General features: G+C 43.4%; 1 pseudogene across 1 annotated transcript in view; it reads right to left on the minus strand.

Moving 5' to 3' along the window:
- Positions 1–91: 91 nt before the first annotated feature.
- LOC106992395 (arf-GAP with GTPase, ANK repeat and PH domain-containing protein 5-like) overlaps positions 92–20,253 on the minus strand; it is a 54,632-nt pseudogene continuing 34,470 nt past the window's right edge. The window contains exons 5-8 of the transcript XR_013398053.1: positions 8,563–8,663; positions 5,977–6,012; positions 2,223–2,274; positions 92–1,692 (exon numbers count right to left, since the gene is read on the minus strand). The product of XR_013398053.1 is annotated as an arf-GAP with GTPase, ANK repeat and PH domain-containing protein 5-like (transcript). The remainder of the gene's footprint in view (positions 1,693–2,222; positions 2,275–5,976; positions 6,013–8,562; positions 8,664–20,253) is intronic.

The raw sequence follows: 20,253 nt of genomic DNA on the forward strand, positions 1-20,253 counted from the left end.
CTTATTTTACAAAATGTACTGAAAATGCTATTATTAGCTGAATTTGTGATTTCTTTTTGAATTTCTGAGTTATTCTTATTTATTTTTCCCATTTTGTTTTTGCACCAAGGAGACTGCAGTCAAATAAAATTAAACAGATACTACACGCGCTCGTCGGGGCAGCAGTACTGCAGCAGTAGGTTGATGGACTCCTGGCTGGAGGCCTGCCGGGCGTAGGCCAGCGCTGTGTTCCCGTGGGCATCTCCAGCCATGACATCCACCCCGTACCAGATCAGGAGGTGCACCAGGACCACATTCCCCTTGCGGCAGGCCAGATGGAGCGCCGTGCAGCTGTCTCCCTCCCCACAGGTCTCAAGTTCACCTCCTCCCGGGAGCCATGTGCCAGCAGCAGGAGGGCTGGCCGCAGGTCCTCATCAGCGGTGGCCTGCAGCAGGTGCTGGCCCAGGGACAGCTCCGTGGAGGGTAATGGAGCCAGGAAGAGCTTCTGTTCATATTTGGCACGGATCCACCATTCCTTCTCTTCCCTTGTGGAATCTACTGAGGGTTTCGTCCGCCCCGGCTGCTCTCTTGCCAGATGCTGTTGGCTAGCTCATTGCCAATAGATGACAAAACCTGCATGAGCTCGACTGGCCAGTCATCCAAGTCCAGAGATCGGACTCGGGAAAGGTGGGTGCAAGATTACGGTGGATCCCTGAGCATTCAATACACATGAGGACTCCCAAGTTCAAACTGGCCCAGTTAGGATTCTGGGTCTCACAGTCCACACAGTGGGAGTTCCCACACATGTTTCAGATGGACTGCAGGGCCATGGCCTCGCTCTGGCTCATCAGCCGGAACTTTGCTTTTGCTGCTCTCGCATGACTGCAGGCTGGCCAGGATCTGGCTCTCAATGGCTTGGACCCAGGCATCCCGCTCCTCATACGTTGTGGCTTCAAAGTGCCACGTTTGGCCAGTGAGGGACACAATGATAAACTTTTCTTCTTGTTCTTCAGCAGTGCTGGACAGGCCATCGTCTTTCAAGCTGTTGGTGCTTTTCTTCCTTTGATGTTTCTTTTTGTTGGCATGAGGAGAGTGGGGTGGATTGAGCTTGGGGCTGGTGGTGCTGGAGATATTGGGGCTGGAGCATATGGAGTCACCCAGCCCGGTGTCTGAATTGGCTGAGGTACTTAGACTGTTCATGTCCTTGAATGGGCCATTGCTTTTAGAGCTGGAGATAGGCGCGCAGGCCAATGTAGCTAGGGGTAGCCTCTTTCCTGGGACTTTGATGGTAGATGTTCAAAGGTCAATCTCTTTTTTATGAATGTTCTTCAGGTAATCACCTAAGCTTGAATAATAGGTGAGCACGCCATTGTCACAGAGGGTGACATATTTCTTTTTCCATTTCTTCAGCCATTTCCCACTTAGCTTTAAGAGCATGCCCTGTTTAATGGGGATGGCTCTGCCGCTCCCGATGGTGTCAGCATGACTGTCCGGGGCTTTCTTCTCTTTGTCTGGGTGACTCCCTTTCTCAGATGTGAACAGCTTGGACCAGCGCTTGGACCGCTTGCAAACGGGCATGGGTGTGTTGGCAGTGGGAGGAACACTGATCTGAAGGTCCTCCTGGCTGGTGCTGGGAGTCGGTGGAATGGAGGAGGAATCCTTACTAAAACTCCCACCTCCATTTCTTGTCTGGGTAATGTGTATGGTGGAAACCTGTGTGGAACAGAAGGAGGAATGGCTTCGAAAATTGGGTAGTGACTTGCAGGGTCCTATGACAGCTCACAGTTACCTTTTAAAAAGATACATTTTCTGGGCCAGGCTTGGTGGCTCACACCTGTAATCCCAGCACTTAGGGAGGCCAAGGTGGGTGGATCACGAGGTCAGGAGTTCAAGACCATCCTGGCCAACATGGTGAAACCCTCGAGAGGTTGAGGCAGGAGAATTGATTGAACAGGGACCTGGGAGACAGAGCCTGCAGTGAACCGAGATCATGCGATTGCACTCCAGCCTGGGCTACAGAAAGAAGATACATTTTCTGTTATTTGGGTAGTATATTTACTCATATTAGCTCACTAAACAGAGCTGCAGATCAGTTCGTATTCCAGCACATTCTTTTTACAACACTTAAGATGACTAAATACCACCTGAAATGGGGAAGATTTAAAAAAAGATGCCTTTGACTTCAGCATGAAACAGATACAAGTGTATGATGAAAATACAACCGCAATAAAAGTGTCACTTACCGTAAATGAGTATAACCGTTCATCAAATAGGCTCAAATATCTATCTGCATCTCTATAAAATAAGAATGTGCATTACTTCAAAAACGGTTAATATCTTAGTATAATATCTGTTTAGTAAAATACTGCCTCCTGTGTGCTTTGGTGTTTACTTCACCAAAGCAGTTTTTATGAATTCTTCTGGATCCTGACTTGCAGAGCGTTTCCTGATTTCTTCTTTCTCGGCACTTCATGTCCTGTACTGTGAAGTCTTTTATATGATAACCAGTCAGAAATGCCCGTAAGTATTGACTCTCCCTAACAGGCAATGGCAACAAACCAAATATATTTTCACTCTTCTAACCACACACTGAAACACAAGAATGTTTTACAAAGCAGTAGTGATGAACTTTAATAAATGTAAACATGATTCAGATTTCCGAGCTTCCTTTCTCTTTAGTTCTCTGTAGTATACTCTCATGATGTATTTATGTGTTTTCTGTTGTTTGAATTAAAAACTCATCTGCCTTTTTAAGAGGCCAGTCTTTGATGAACTTTAAACTTTGTAAAACTAATGCATTGTGCCTACGTGATAAACCAGTGGTTTTCCAAATGTGCTCTGTGGACCTCTCAGGATCCCCAAGACCCTTTCCAGAAGGGCTAAGAGGTCAACCCTGTTTTTTTTGTTTGTTTGTTTTGTTTTTTTTTGAGACCGAGTTTCACTCTTGTTGCCTAGGCCGGAGTGCAATGGCGCAATCTCAGCTCATGGCAACCTCCACTTCCAGGGTTCAAGTGATTCTCCCACTTCAGCCTCCTGAGTAGCTGGGATTACAGGCGCCCGCCACCACGCCCTGCTAATTTTTGTATTTTCAGTAGAGATGTGGTTTCACTATGTTGGCCAGGCTGGTCTTGAACTCCTGACCTCAGGTGATCCACTCGCCTCGGCCTCCCGAAGTGCTAAGATTACAGGCCTGAGCCACACTGTGCCTGGCCGACACTGTTCTGAATCATACTAACTAAACCTGAGAAAGCTGAATAAAAATTAAAGAATTTGTAAAACTAATACAAAGTTATTGCCTGCTTTTTCGTTGACACTTGCCATGACTATATAAAAGCAAAAGTGGGTAAACTGCTGGTTTCTCAGCATAAATCAAGGCAGTGGTACCAATTACATTAGTCATTCTATTATTTACTGTCCCCTACAGTTAAAAAAGACAGCCTGAATTACTTAAGAATGTTCTTGATGAGGCAGTAAAAATTAATGTTGTTATTAAATCTTGACATGTCTCTTTAATATTCTGAATAAGTGGAAAGTTAACAAGAAGCGCTTCTGCTGACTGCAGTACAGTTGTTTTCTGTTTTATGTTTTTTTAAATAATTAATGATTTAATTGTGAACTGAACGATCACTTTTTCACAGAACATCGTTTTTATTTAAAAATACAACTGGGTCAGTGCAGTGGCTCATGCCTGTAAAATCCCAGCACTTTGGGAGGCCAAAGCAGGCAGAAGGCTTGAGCTCCTTCAGGAGTTTGAGACCAGCCTAGGCAACGTAACAAAACCCTGTCTCTACCAAAAGTACAAAAACAGCCTGGCGTGGTGCCACACATCTGTGGTCCCAGCTACACAGGAGCCTGAGGTGAGAGGATTGCTTGAGCTGAGATCATGCCAAAGCACTCCAGCCAAGTGACAGAATGAGACTCGGTCTAAAAAAAAAATGCAACTATCATTCTCAAAAATAAATGAAGTGAGACGTTGTCACTTCAAGGAAAATAAGTATTTGTTCCCAATGATGAAATTTAAGCTTTCCTGAGGACTTTGAAAAATTTGTTCCTTCTACTATAGGTTTGACAGCTTTTCAATACTTAAAGGCATTTTAAAGTAAGATTGGTGGTTAAACTAAAAATGATTTTTGACATAATAAAACACAAACCAATATATTCCAAGTAACTAATACATAATATTATAAATGAAAGTATGGGGTGAAAGATTCATTTACTGTGCAAGAAAGATCAATGAGTACTGATGGAATAAAGTTATTAATATGGAAAATGCCACCGTAACTAATTTAAGAAACTAGCACTTGTGAAGTTTTGATTTAGTATTAAAGAATACCCCCAACTGTCTGCAAACTTTAAAAATACACTTTTTATCAGCTACACAGTTGCATGAGGTTAGGTCATCTTATTGCTTCTTTTTTTCCTTTTTTGAGATGGAGTCTCCCTCTGTCTCCCAGGCTGGGGTACAATGGCGAGATCTCGGCTCACTGCAACCTCCGCCTCCTACGTTCATGTGATTCTCCGGCCTCAGCCTCCCAAGTAGCTGGGACTACAGGCATGCACCACCACGCCCAGCTATTTTTTGTGCTTTCAGTAGAGGCAGGTTTCACCATGTTGGTTGGGCTGGTCTCAAACTCCTGACCTCAAGTGATTCGCCTACCTTGGCCTCCCAAAGTGGTGGGATTGTAGGTGTGAACTACCACACCGGGCTTTATTTTATTTTATTTTATTTTATTTTATTTTATTTTATTTATTTTATTTTATTTTATTTTATTTTTTGAGGCAGACTCTTGCTCTGCCTCCCAGGCTGAAGTACAGTGGCGTCATCTCAGCTCACTGCAACCTCCGCCTCCCAGGTTCAAGCAGTTCTCTTGCCTCAGCCTCCAGAGTAGCTGGGACTACAGGTGTGCGCCACCACGCCCGGCTAAGTTTTTGTATTTTCAGTAGAGATGGGGTTTCACCATGTTAGCCGGGATGGTCTTGATCTCCTGACCTTGTTATCCACCCACCTCGGCTTCCCAAAGTGCTGGGATTACAGGCATGAGCCACCGTGCCTGGCCTCTTATTGCTTCTTTAAAGCAAATTCCAAAGAAAGATCTAGAGAATCCAGTTGTCTCCTATTAAGCTCAACATGAGAGACTTTAAATAGTATAAATACATGACACACTTCTTACTCAACTTTTTGTTGTAGAAAAGTTACTTTTTGAATGAAAAATGTCTGTTAAAAATATTGTTCTCAAGGAATATTTTCTGTTGTCACAACCTGGGCCATGGGTTACTACTGACATCTAGTTGGTAGTGGCCATGAATGCTGCCAAACTCTCTGCAATGCACAGGACAGTCCTCACAACAAAGCGTTATCTAGCTCATAATATCAACAGTGCTAAGGCTGTGAAATCTAAACTAAAAATAGATTTTGAAAAAAAACTCAATGTTGTATTTCTACCACACAGTAAATATCAGTATAATCAATATAAACACACACATACTCTTTGAGATTCTCAATCATTTAAGAATTAAAAGAGTCTTGGCCAGGCGCGGTGGCTCACACCTGTAATCCCAGCACTTTGGGAGGCCGAGACGGGCGGATCACGAGGTCAGGAGATCGAGACTATCCTGGCTAACACAGTGAATCCCCGTCTCTACTAAAAAATACAAAAAAAAAATTAGCCGGGCGTGGTGGAAGGCGCCTGTAGTCCCAGCTACTCAGGAGGCTGAGGCAGGAGAATGGCATGAACCCAGGAGGAGGAGCTTGCAGTGAGCTGAGATTGCGCCACTGCACTCCAGCCTGGGAGACAGAGCAAGACTCTGTCTCAAAAAAAAAAAATAATAATAATAATTAAAAGAGTCTTAAGGAACAAAGAAAACATAAATAAATTGCTTTGATATTTTAGTAGGCACAATACAGCGTATGATGTCTACAGTTGTGACCTAACACTGAGCTTGATATCTTGCAAAGCAATTAGCTAGAATAATAAGACAGGTTTCTAAAAAGCTCACCTTCACGTGATATCATGATGTATCTCCAAGGTCACACTGTGGAAGGAAAAACAATTCATAATAATAGACATTATCATTTGTTAGGCCTGAAGACATTTTTTAAAGGTGGGGCAGAGGAAACTCTCCTAGCAGCCCTGAAATTCAAATTTTCAAATTCAGTACAGTACCATAAGGGCACTTTGTTTTTATTTCTTGGTTTTTCACAGAAATATGAGAACCAAAATACGAGGCAACATGCTATTAGAAGACGTGTTTCTGTTGACTATTATAATATATAAATAATAACAGATTTCCCTGTTATATGCTCTTCTACCCACAAAAGCTTTTGCCCCATGCGATTTATTTTATGTATTTATTTTTTGACCCAGAGTCTTCTTCTGTTGCTCAGACTAGAGTGCAGTGGTGCGATCTTGGCTCACCACAACCTCCACCTCCAGGTTCAAGCGATTCTCATGCCTCAGCTTCCCAAGTAGCTGGGATTACAGGTTTGTGCCACTATGCCTAGGTAATTTTTTTTTTTGAAAGAGTTTTGCTCTTGTTGCCCAGGTTGGAGTGCAATGGTGCCAGTCTCAGCTCACCACAACCTCTGCCTCCCGGGTTCAAGCAATTCTCTGGCCTCAGCCTCCTGAGTATTTGGGATTACAGCCATGTGCAACCATGTCCAGCTAATTTTGTAGAATGAGGCTCAGAACAACTAGGGGAAGGAAAATCTCAATTTTAGTAATAGGTCTATACAATATTAGCACTTTTTTAAAAGCTTGTAACATTAGCAAGTAAGATAGGTATGTCTATAGTGCTTCAAGTAGTTTTCATCTCTGAAATAATTTCACAATCACAGAATTTAAAGTTACATGCTGGAAAGGACCAATGACCTTACATGACATTTAATTCAACACTCATTTTGCAGATCAAGGAAACAAACCTTAAAACTGACTTGCCCAAGGTCCCACCAAATAGGAGCAGTTTCTCGTCCTAAACTCAAATGAAGCCGTGGCTCTCAAACTTTGCTGCACATTGAAATCACCTGAGAAGCTTTAATAACTGCCTCATCTTCAACATGAGACATTTTAATGTAATTAGTGTTGGGTATGAGTTTGGGCATCAAGGTTGTTGGTAAAAGTTTCCCAGGTGATTTCAACGTGCAGCAAAGTTTGGAATGATAGAGCTGGGGTGAAAATCAGAATCTTCTGGGATGCCTTTCTCCACATAAAGATGCCTCACATCCATCCCTGAGAAGTGCCTAGAGATAGAAGGAAAGTGGAGATGGGAAGATACATGTGTTTGCAGACATGTATTTTGAAAAAAAAAAAAAAACCTTGCATAAGTGATCTCAGTGAGTTCCACCTATCCCACTGACAACACTGCACTACTGACTCATGATAAACATTTTTCAAAATCTTTTCTTGAAGCCAATTTGCCCTATTAATTTGCTCAATAAACCTTTATTTCACCAATAGTTAATATACCAAATGATTATTTCTCAAACTTGCTGACGGCAAATTAAAACTGACTTTACTTTGAAAAGTAGACTTCCAAAAAGTAGAATGAGGAAAAAAGCATGAAATTTGTTTGAGCAAGATTAATCTTCAAAGCTACTTTTGAATTGTATGCTAACACATCAAAATCTTTTGAACTCAAAGAAGCCAGGGACTCTAGGTAAAGCAGTTTTTGTGTGTGTGTGCTCAAAGATTTCAGAGACTCAGCTGACTACAGACATTCAGTGATTACTCAATAGGTCCCAAAGCTCAGGACTTAATGGACAGAGTTTGAGTCCAGTTTTTGCTGAAACACAATTTCATCACAACTATTGTTAAAAGGGAGGGAGGAAAGTGACATTATTGTGAGTGTAAACTTGCCATTTGTAATGGCAGTAAAAGTTACTGCCAATTGAATTCACTAAAAAGGTTAGTGCATTTGAAACAAAATTGTTTATAAGCTAGTTATGTTTACAGAATGAATAGTAAAATTAAAGACATTAATATTCTAAATTACTACTTTCCAAACTGTGTTCTAAAAATCAACACTCATGACCCAGGAAATGATAATAATGTACACTGGACAGCCCCTGTGGAGCTGGTGCTGGTGTTGGTTGTTGTTCCTTTTAAAATAAACTTCATCTCAGGGTGATCTCAAAGCGCATCTTTGTGGCCCACGAGGTGCTCATGCACAATGGGAGAAATGCAAATGCAGATACACTGTGGTGCCAGAAGAGGAAAAGCTGTTCCTTCTTCCAAGGCTAATGTCCAAAGTAGTATATACTGACTTAGGCCTATAATGCACTGAACAACTAAGTTTTCACAAAAAGCATTCAATAAAGAGAACCTATCCTTCTAACTTTATTCAACATTGTCTCAAGGCATAAAGGCATCAAAAAACCACACTTTTTCTGGGATTGTTCCTTTGCTAACTGATTTTTCCTTCCAAGACATCTAAGATTAAGAGAAATTGATACTTAATATATAGAATCTGGATATCAATATATAGTTGACTCTAATTTCTTAAACCGATTGCTGAAGAGGACAACCAAATGGCTGAAATAATTTTAGAATAAACGAATCTATCCCTCGGCAGTATAGTTGTACTCACGATATTATTGTCATTGTAAGATAAGGCTGGCTGGCTGTGCTGTCATCAAGGAAGATTGTCGAACATGAGCTGTATTGTTGACTGAAATGCACAGTAGATACCTGAAGGGGAAGGGAAGTATAAGCTAAACTTATCAAAGTGTATTTTTTTCTTGCTTAAAATGTCAAATACCAAAGCACTAAGATATTTCTTACACTTCATGAACTGCCTGAGTGCGGTATCATGTACACTCTATAGAAAACCCATTGCAGGCTCTTAACTTCCAGAGATGATGTTTAAGATATGGGTTATAAAATGCTGCCCTTAATATGGTACCTGTCATCAAACCTAACAAGGCTTTTAGGAATTACCTTTAAAAATCATGAGAAGGCGGGGCAGAGCAAGATGGCTGAATAGGAACAGCTCCAGTCTCCAGCTCCCAGCGCGAGCAACACAGAAGACAGGTGATTTCTGCATTTTCAACTGAGGTACTGGGTTCATCTCACTAGGGGGTGCCGGACAATGGGTGCTGGTCAGCTGCTGCAGCCCAATCAGCGAGAGCTGAAGCAGGGCGAGGCATCGCCTCACCTGGGAAGCGCAAGGGGGAAGGGAATCCCTTTTCCTAGCTAGGGGAACTGAGACACACAACACCTGGAAAATCGGGTAACTCCCACCCCAATACTGTGCTTTACCAAAGGTCTTAGCAAACAGGCACTCCAGGAGATTATATCCCACACCTGGCTGGGAGGGTCTCATGCCACGGAGCCTCCCTCATTGCTAGCACAGCAGTCTGCAATCTAACGGCAAGGCAGCAGCGAGGCTGGGGGAGGGGGGCCTGCCATTGCTGAGGCTTAAGTAGGTAAACAAAGCCACCAGGAAGCTCGAACTGAGTGGAGCCCACCACAGCTCAAGAAGGCCTGCCTGTCGCTGTAGACTCCACCTCTGGGTGGAGTCTGACAGCTGTCTGACAGCTTTGAAGAGAGCAGTGGATCTCCCAGCACAGAGGTTAAGATCTGAGAACGTACAGACTGCCTGCTCAAGTGGGTCTCTGACCCCTGAATAGCCTAACTGGTAGACATCCCCCACTAGGTGCAGACAAACACCTCACACCTCACACGGTGGGGTATACCCCTGAGACGAAGCTTCCAGAGCAAGAATCAGACAGCGGCACTCGCTGTTCAGCAATATTTTGTCTTCTGCAGCCTCTGCTGCTGATACCCAGGCAAACGGGTCTGGAGTGGACCTCAAGCAATCTCCAACAGACCTACAGCTGAGGGTCCTGACTGTTAGAAGGAAAACTAACAAACAGGAAGGACACCCACACCAAAACCCCATCAGTACGTCACCATCATCAAAGACCAGAGGCAGAAAAAACCACAAAGATAGGGAAAAAGCAGGGCAGAAAAGCTGGAAATTCAAAAAATAAGAGCATATCTCCCCCTGCAAAGGAACACAGCTCATCGCCAGCAACGGATCAAAGCTGGATGGAGAATGACTTTGACGAGATGAGAGAAGAAGGCTTCAGTCCATCAAACTTCTCAGAGCTAAAGGAGGAATTATGTACCCTGCGAAAAGAAACTAAAAATCTTGAAAAAAGAGTGGAAGAATTGATAACTAGAATAATTAATGCAGAGAAGGCCATAAACGAACTGACAGAGATGAAAACCATGATACAAGAAATACGTGACAAATGCACAAGCTTCAGTAACCGACTCGATCAACTGGAAGAAAGAGTATCAGCGATTGAGGATACCATCTCACACCAGTTAGAGTGGCAATCATTAAAAAATCAGGAAACAACAGGTGCCAGAGAGGATGTGGAGAAATAGGAACACTTTTACACCGTTGGTGGGAATGTAAACTAGTTCAACCATTGTGGAATACAGTGTGGTGATTCCTCAAGGATCTAGAACTAGAAATACCATTTGACCCAGCCATCCCATTACTGGGTATATACCCAAAGGATTATAAATCATGCTGCTATAAAGACACATGCACACGTATGTTTATTGTGGCACTATTCACAATAGCGAAGACTTGGAACCAACCCAAATGTCCATCAGTGACAGGCTGGATTGAGAAAATGTGGCACATATACACCATGGAACACTATGCAGCCATAAAAAAGGATGAGTTCGTGTCCTTTGTAGGGACATGGATGCAGCTGGAAACCATCATTCTCAGCAAATTATCGCAAGAACAGAAAACCAAATACCACATGTTCTCACTCATAGGTGGGAATTGAACAATGAGATCACTTGGACACAGGAAGGGAAGCGTCACACACCAGGTCCTATTGTGGGGAGGTGGTAGCGGGGAGGGATAGCATTAGGAGATATACCTAATATAAATGACGAGTTAATGGGTGCAGCACACCAACATGGCACATGTATACATATGTAACAAACCTGCACGTTGTGCACATGTGCCCTAGAACTTAAAGTATATAAAAAAAGAGAAATATAAAGCCATTAATGGGTAGGAGTAGGATTAAATCCTCATCAAAAAAAGAAAAATTTAACATTTTCCCAGCTAGATTTCAGAACTCTCATTGACTGCTGACTTCTGGATGTCTCCATTTTCCCTCTATTAAGTCAGAGTGCCTATGATGATGATTCTATGCCTGTCTCATCATTTTATGATGGATGTGTGAAAGATAGGTAAGTTGTTTCTTTAGTTTCAAAGGTCTTCAAATCAAGACAAATCGTACTCAAGGAGTTGTATTTGCACCTAGACCTGATTTAAATGACGAGATTCTAGACTTAAAGTTAATGCTGTGATGAGATGAAGCTTTGGTAGACTTAGGGTACAATTAGTGAGGTGTGTGCATTACTTGGAGCCAGAGAGCAACCTACAGTAACTGGCCTCTAAAAAGAACCCCAATGAACATTACCTCCTGGTATTCATGCGCTGGTGTAGTTTCCTCCCACAATGTATCAGGGTTCATCTATATGACCAGTAGAATATGCCACTAGTGATGGTATTGTGTCTGGAATTGGTGGGTCCTTGGTCTAACTGACTTCAAGAATGAAGCTGCAGACCCTCGCTGTGAGTGTTACAGTTCTTAAAGGTGGTGTGTCCGGAGTTTGTTCCTTCTTCCCGGAAACAGATGGGAAACACTCAGGCATCAACAGGCTCACCCTTGAAATGCATCCTAAGCCATTGGGACCAATTTGATCCACAAACCCTGAAAAAGAGGCGGTTCATTCTTTTTCTGCACTATGGCTTGGCCCCAATATTCTCTCTCTGATGGGGAAAAATGGCCACCTGAGGGAAGTACAAATTACAATACTATCCTGCAGCTTGACCTTTTTTGTAAGAGGGAAGGCAAATGTAGTGAAATGCCTTATGTCCAAGCTTTCTTTTCACTGAAGGAGAATACACAACTATGCGAAGCTTGCAATTTACATCCCACAGGAGGACCTCTCAGCTTACCCCCGTATCCTAGCCTCCCTATAGCTCCCCTTCCTATTAATGATAATCCTCCTCTCATATCCCCTGCCCAGAAAGAACTAAGCAAAGAAATCTCCAAAGGACCACAAAAAACCCTGGGCTGTCGGTTATGCCCCCTTCAAGCTGTAGGGGGAGGGGAATTTGGCCCAACCCAGGTACATGTCCCCTTCTCCCTCTCTGATTTAAAGCAGATCAAGGTAGACCTGGGGAAGTTTTCAGATGATCCTGATAGACACACAGATGTCCTACAGGGTCTAGGACAAACCTTCGACCTCACTTGGAGGGATGTCATGCTATTGTTAGATCAAACCCTGGCCATTAATGAAGAGAATGCGGCTTTGGCTGCAGCCTGAGAGTTTGGAGATACCTGGTATCTTAAATGATAAAGTCAAGTAAATGACAGAATGACAGCTGAAGAAAGGGACAAATTCCCTACCGGTCAGCAAGCCATCCCCAGTATGGATCCCCACTGGGACCTTGACTCAGATCATGGGGACTGGAGTCGTAAACATCTGTTGACCTGTGCTCTAGAAGGACTAAGGAGAATTAGGAAAAAGCCCATGAATTATTCAATGATGTCCACCGTAACTCAGGGAAAGGAAGAAAATCCTCCTGCCTTCCTCGACTGGCTATGGGAGGCCTTAAGAAAATGCACTTCCCTGTCACCTGAATCACTTGAGGGTCAATTGATTCTAAAAGATAAGTTTATTATACAATCAGCCACAGATATCAGGAGAAAGCTCCAAAAGCAAGCCCTGGGCCCTGAACAAAATTTGGAGGCATTATTAAACCTGGCAACCTCAGTGTTCTATAATAGGGATCCAGAGGAACAGACCCAAAAGGAAAAGCAAGATCAAAGAAAGGTCACGGCCTTAGTCATGGCCCTCAGACAAACAAACCTTGGTGGTTCAGAGAGGACAGAAAATGGAGCAGGCCCATCACCCAGTAGGCTTTGTTATCAGTGTGGTTTACTAGGACACTTCAAAAAAGATTGTCCAATGAGAAACAAGCTGCCCCCTCGTCCATGTCCACTATGCCAAGGCAATCACTGGAAGGTGCACTGCCCCAGAGGATGAGGGTTCTCTGGGTCAGAAGCCCCCAACCAGATGATCCAACAACAGGACTGAGGGTACCCAGCTCATGTCATCACCCTCACTGAGCCCCGGGTACACTTAGCCATTGAGGGCCAGGAAATTGACTTCCTTCTGGATACTTGCATAGCCTTCTTAGTGTTAATCTCCTCTCCTGGACGACTGTCCTCAAGGTCTGTTACTATCCGAGGAATCCTGGGACAGCCGGTAACCAGGTATTTCTCCCACCTCCTCAGTTGTAATTGGGAGACTTTGCTCTTTTCACATGCCTTTCTTGTTATGCCTGAAAGTCCCACACCCTTATTAGGGAGGGATATATTAGCCAAGGCTGGAGCTATTATCTACATGAATATGGGGAACAAGTTACCCATTTGTTGTCCCCTACTTGAGGAGGGAATCAACCCTGAAGTCTGGGCATTAGAAGGACAATTTGGAAGGGCAAAAAATGCCCACCCAGTCCAAATCAGGTTAAAAGATCCCACCACTTTTCCTTATCAAAGACAGTATCCCTCAAGGCCTCAAGCTCATAAAGGATTATAGGATATTCTTAAACATTTAAAAGCTCAAGGCTTAGTAAGGAAATGCAGCAGTCCCTGCAACACCCCAATTCTAGGAGTACAAAAACCAAATGGTCAGTGGAGACTAGTGCAAGACCTTAGGCTCATCAATGAGGCAGTAATTCCTCTATATCCAGTTGTACCCAACCCATATACCTTGCTCTCTCAAATACCAGAGGAAGCAGAATGATTCACTGTCTGGACTACTCATGATGTAAATGGCATACTAGGTGCCAAAGGAAGTTTATGGCTATCAGATAACCGCCTACTTAGATACCAGGTGCTGCTCCTTGAGGGACCAGTGCTTCAAATGTGTGCATGCATGGCCCTCAACCCTGCCACTTCTCTCCCAGAGGATGGGAAACCAACTGAGCATGACTGCCACCAAATTATAGTCCAGACTTATGCCGCCCGAGATGATCTCTTGGAATTCCCTTTAGCTAATCGTGACCTTAACCTATATACCGATGGAAGTTCATTTCCGGAGAATGGGATACGAAGGGCAGGTTATGCCATAGTTAGTGATGCAACCATACTTGAAAGTAAGCCTCTTCCCCCAGGGACCAGTGCCCAGTTAGCAGAACTAGTGGCACTTACCGGAGCCTTAGAACTGGGAAAGGGAAAAAGAATAAATGTGTATACAGATAGCAAGTATGCTTATCTAATCCTACATGCCCATGCTGCCATATGGAAAGAAAGGGAGTTCCTAACCTCTGGGGGAGGTAAATACCACAAGGAAATTACGGAGTTATTGCACGCAGTGCAAAAACCCAAGGAGGTGGCAGTCTTACACTGTCAAAGCCATCAAATTGGAAGGAGAGGGGAAAACAGCCGCATAAGCAGCTGGCAGAGGCAGGAAAGACCACCAGAAAGGAAAGAGAGAAGGTGACAGGAAGTCAGAGAAAGAGAGAGGAAGAAACAGGAGAGACAAAGAGAAGGAGACAGAGGAAGAGACAGACAGTCAAAGAAGGAAAGACAGAGAGTCAGAAAGAGAGACAAGGAAGAAGTCAAACAGAGAAGGAAAGAGAGGAAGAGACAAAGGAGAAAGAAAGAGAGATGGAAGTAGTAAAGAGAAAACAGTGTACCCTATTCCTTTAAAAGCCAGGGTAAATTTCTGTATACCCAGCCTAGGTATATTCTTCTTATGTGGAACATCGACTTATATCTGCCTGCCCACTAACTGGACAGGCACCTGCACCTTAGTCTTTCTAAGTCCTAACATTCATATTGCCCCAGGAAAACAGACCTTGTCAGTACCCCTTAAAGCTCAAGTCCGTCAGTGCAGAGCCATACAACTAATACCCCTACTTATAGGGTTAGGAATGGCTACTGCTACAGGAACCGGAATAGCTGGTTTATCTACTTCATTATCCTACTACCACACACTCTCAAAAGATTTCTCAGACCGTTTGCAAGAAATAACGAAACCTATGCTTACTTTACAATCCCAAATAGACTCTTTGGCAGCAGTGACTCTCCAAAACCAACAAGGCCTAGATCTTCTCAATGCTGAGGAAGGAGGACTGTGCACCTTCTTAGGAGAAGTGTTGTTTTTACACTAACCAGTCAGGGATAGTATGAGATAACGCCCAGTGTTTACAGGAAAAGGCTTCTGAAATCAGACAACACCTTTCAAATTCTTATACCAACCTCTGGAGTTGGGCAACATGGCTTCTCCCCTTTCTAGGTCCCCTGGCAGCCATCTTGCTGTTACTCGCCTTCGGGCCCTGTATCTTTAACCTTCTTGTCAAATTTGTTTCCTCTAGAATGAGGCCATCAAGCTACAGATGGTCTTACAAATGGAACCCCAAATGAGTTCAACTAACAACTTCTACTGAGGACCCCTGGACCGACCTGCTGTCACTTTCCCTGGCCTAGAGAGCTCCCCTCTGGACGACACTACAACTGCAGGGCCCCTTCATCGCCCATATCCAGCAGGAAGTAGCTAGAGCAGCCATGGGCCAAATTCCCAACAGCAGTTGGGGTGTCCTCTTTAGAGGGGCAATTGAGAGGTGACAATGTGCTAGCAGCCCTCGCTCTCGGCGCCTCCTTGGCCTGGGCGTCCACTCTGGCAGTGCTTGAGGAGCCCTTCAGCCCACCACAGCACTGTGGGAGCCCCTCTCTGCCCTGGCCAGAGGCGCCTCCCTCTGCTTGTGGGGAGGTGCAGAGGGAGAGGCGCGGGCGGGAACCGGGGCCGCACACGGTGCTCTGGGGCCAGCGCCAGTTCCAGCGGGCACTGGTGCCGGCTCTGTAGGCCCCACACATGGAGCGGCCGGCCTGTGCTGCCTGCCCAGGGCAGTGAGGGGCTTAGCACCCGGGCCAGCAGTTGCAGAAGGCCGGGGCGGCGGGGGGGTCGGGGGGGACCAGCACTGTGCTCCAGTTCTCGCAGGGCCTCAGCTGCCTCCCTGCAGGACAGGGCTTGGGACCTGCAGCCCACCGACATGGTGAGCCCCCTACCCGCAGTGGGCTCCCGTGACGAGCCTTCCGGAGGGGTGCCGCCCCCTGCTCCATGGCTCCCGGTCCCATTCAGCGCCCAAGGGTTGAGGAGTGCAGGTGCCGCTAGGGACTGGCAGGCAGCTCCCCCTGCAGCCATGGTGCAGGATCCACTAGGTGAAGCCAGCTGGGCTCCTGAGTCTAGTGAGGACTTGGAGTCTAGTGAGGACTTGCCTAGCTAAGGGATTGTAAATACACCAATCAGCACTCTGTCTAGCTCAGGGTTTGTAAATACACCAATCAGTACTCTGTGTCTAGCTCAAGGTTTGTAAATACACCAATTGGTACTCTGCATCTAGCTGACTCTGTCTAGCTAACCTAGTGGGGACTTAGATAACTTCCTTCTAGCACTCTGTCTAGGTCAAGGACTGTAAATGCACCAATTAGCACTCTGTCAAAACGGACCAATCAGCTCTCTGTAAAATAGACCAATCAGCTCCCTGTGGGTGGGGTCAGATACGGGAATAAAAGCAGGCTGCCCGAGCCAGTATTGGCAACCCACTGGGGTCCCTTTCCAGCCAAAGAACTGCTGCTTACTCTCTGGGTCCATGCTGCCTTTATGAGCTGTAACAGTCACCGCGAAGATCTGCAGCTTCGCTCATGAAGCCAGCGAGCCCAGGAGCCCACCGGGAAGAACAAACGACTCCAGACATGCCACCTTTAAGAGCTGTAACACTCACCGCGAGGGTCCGCGGCTTGTTTCTTGAAGTCAGTGAGACCAAGAATCCACCAATTCTGGACACAGTATGTCATTTCTAAGATGATGCTTTGTGGAACTCAAGGAGTTAGACTTTTGGGAAACATAGGGTTTGGGATTTGAAAATTTATAAACTAAGCAACTTTTATTCTGGTAGTTAACATACTCTCATTGCTGATTCTCTATATGTTTCTAATAATAATTATCTTCTTATTCTCACCATACAATGTTTCATGTTTTACTATTGGTAATGATTTTTACTACTACAGAAGTGGTCTATATGTCTCTGCCTATTTGTCTATGTCTCTACAAGTGTATAAATGTGTGTGTGGTGTGTAGGGGGGAGTATGTGTATATGTGTGCTTATCAGTTCATGGACGAATTACAAAGCTCTCATATGTGCATTTCAGTTTATTCAGGAGTTAGCAAATTTATTTTTGGACATTTTAACTCCTCTATTACTATGAAAAGATCCACATTTCCATTTTCATGTATTCTATTTCTCCCTCTCTGTCACACACTCACACACATGCACACACACACACACCCCCCACACTCTAAACAATTCTTCATTTGTGTAGATTTGTATATTTCCCCCTTCTTGGTTTCATGTCTCTAAACTATTTAAATATTAAGTTAATTTGTGTTCCCCCTCTATAATTTCCATATACAGTTTACCTTTGAATAATACAGGTTTCAACTGCATGGGTTCACAGATACATGGATTTTCTTCTGCCTCTGCCATCCCTGAGACAGCAAGATCAATCCCTCCTCTTCTTGTGCCTCAGCCTACTCAACATGAAGATGATGAGGATGAAGATGTTTATGATGATCCATTTCTACTCAGTGAATAGTGAAGATCTTACAATTCTTAGTATTTTCTCTCGCTTACTTTATTGTGAGAATGCAGTGTGTAATACATATAACATACATGACATATGTTAATTGTTTATGTTATTGGAAAGGCTTCTGATCAACAGTAGGCTATTATATTAACAGCAGTTAAAGTCAAAAGTGATACAGTGATTTTTGACTTAATAGGGGTCAGCACCCTAACCACTGTGTTGTTCAAGGGTTAACTGAAAATGCACTGGATTGCATGAACGTAAGAAAACAATGAGACCTTACTACTTTCCAACTGAGGTAAGGGAATTTAGATTCTGCATAATATCTGCTGTCAATAGATTTGCCCAGTAAAGTTGTATATCAAATAACTTCTAAGTCTTACTTCACATTATTTTTATTTTTATTTTTATTTTTTTTTGAGACGGAGTCTCGCTCTGTCACCCAGGCTGGAGTGCAGTGGCCGGATCTCGGCTCACTGCAAGCTCCGCCTCCTGGATTCACACCATTCTCCTGCCTCAGCCTCCGGAGTAGCTGGGACTACAGGCGCCCGCCACCTCGCCCGGCTAGTTTTTTTTTTTTTTTTTTTTTTTTTTTTTTGTATTTTTTAGTACAGACGGGGTTTCACCGGGTTAGCCAGGATGGTCTTGATCTCCTGACCTCGTGATCCGCCCGTCTCGGCCTCCCAAAGTGCTGGGATTACAGGCTTGAGCCACCGCACCCGGCCTTACTTCACATTCTTATATCAGTTTCTAAATGTGCCATTATTACATTGGATTTAGCAGCAATATCCATTATAATCTGTTCTAACAAGAAGATCGTTTTTTGCTGGTTTCTTAAACTTCATATTGAGAGAAGATTACGCTCCTTGAGGATAAGATTCATATCGTAGCAATTTTCTATATCCTCCACAATGTTTTGCAGATTCAACAACTATTAATGAATTGAGTTAAATTTGCCTATGCTCTTACAAATCATACTCTCATAAATAACCTTCTAATCCTCAATTCCTCTAAAACAGAAAAATTGCCAATATAAAAAATCAAGAAAGAAGCTATTAACCACTTTATCATTCAAAATATGACTCATTCTTTCTTATACAACTACCTTTGTCAGCATTCTTGCCATTGAACTGTCTAGCCCTTCAGTCTGTTATATCATGGCTTGTTGTTAGAGAAGGTAAAGTTTGGAAAACAGAAGCAGTTATGTAAAGCATTGTTAGAAAATCCTTGAATTTCCCTTAAAATCCTGTCTTCTACATGTTTTTTATTTCACATAGATTAAGTTTGCAGAGTTGTGTCATAATTTCATGAGTGTATCTGTCAGAGAGCCCTTTGAAGGCCTATTTAATCCAACTAAGACTATTTTTTATTGTTTTAATACCATTAAACTTGTTCTCTCTTTGATAATAACTGAGGAAAGAGAGAAAGACATTCCATATAATACATCAGATGCCTAAGTGCTTTGGGTAGTCATAAGCCTGTTCTCCTATAGCTTCCTAATTAGAAATGCCTGCTCCTCAGAGTTTTCTTAAGCTTTCCAACTTGCTCCTTCCATTTTATAAGAATAATAGTCTATTTAGGAAGACTATTATCAAATAAATATCAGAATGATCAGTGGACACCTATTTTAGCCTTGGGATTTATGTCACAATTCCCTAAGACTTTGTATTTCCAGAAAAGAAATTCAAATTAAAGGTCACAATTACTTTTATTATGGTAATCCTGATAAGATGTGCATTTTAACTAAAAGAAGTTCCCACTATTTTTCTTCTTTCTACTTTTCAATAATCCTTGGTACCTTAGTAGGAGTGTGCAATACTCTTGTGGTGTATTTTTAGTTTAAAAGTCTGAGTATATCTAATTACCACTTGGTAGATGTTGTCCAAACTCACTTTTGAATCCAAGTGTTTTTACCCTCATAGAATTTTTTTAAAGGAGTATTTGCTTGTTTCTACTATACTGTAACTATTGGAGCTGCTAGGAGGCCTTTTAAATTCACCAACAAGTAGGCAGAATGGAGACTAACTGAAGGGTTGATGGGCTTAAAGAAAATAAATAACCTAACAAAACCACCAGGCTAAGAGCAAAATCAACATTGGGAACCAAGTCACTTTACTTGGGATTAGTGGATACCAAAATGTGCTTTCTCTGAAGCAGCACTTTACCAGGAAATATGAAAATCCACCTTTGTTGTCCTTCAGCTAAAGGGAATAAAATCGTGTACTTTCTGTAATTTTAACCTTGTAATAACAGATGCTACATGAACTCAAGTGGAACTCTGACTGCCTTGAGAGCTCAACAAAATGCATCCCACCATCCATTGCTGCTGCATCAGGGTATTAAAAAGAGAGACAGAAGGAAGAGGCGAGAGCAGCACAAGTTCAACAGTGTGAGGGACTCGGACACAATGGGAGGGAGAAAGAAATAAATGTCTGAATGTCATTGAAAGAATAGACAAGGCATATGTAAGAGGCCTGCTAAAGCTTCGGGACCTCAGAAGCCTATTTGTAAGAACTACAGTTTAGAATAGGGAACTTGCAATACAATGCCTGACCTTTATTTCCTTACCTGTCTCC

The sequence above is a fragment of the Macaca mulatta genome, chromosome 9 (genome assembly GCF_049350105.2).
Source record: "Macaca mulatta isolate MMU2019108-1 chromosome 9, T2T-MMU8v2.0, whole genome shotgun sequence".
NCBI lineage: Eukaryota > Metazoa > Chordata > Mammalia > Primates > Cercopithecidae > Macaca > Macaca mulatta.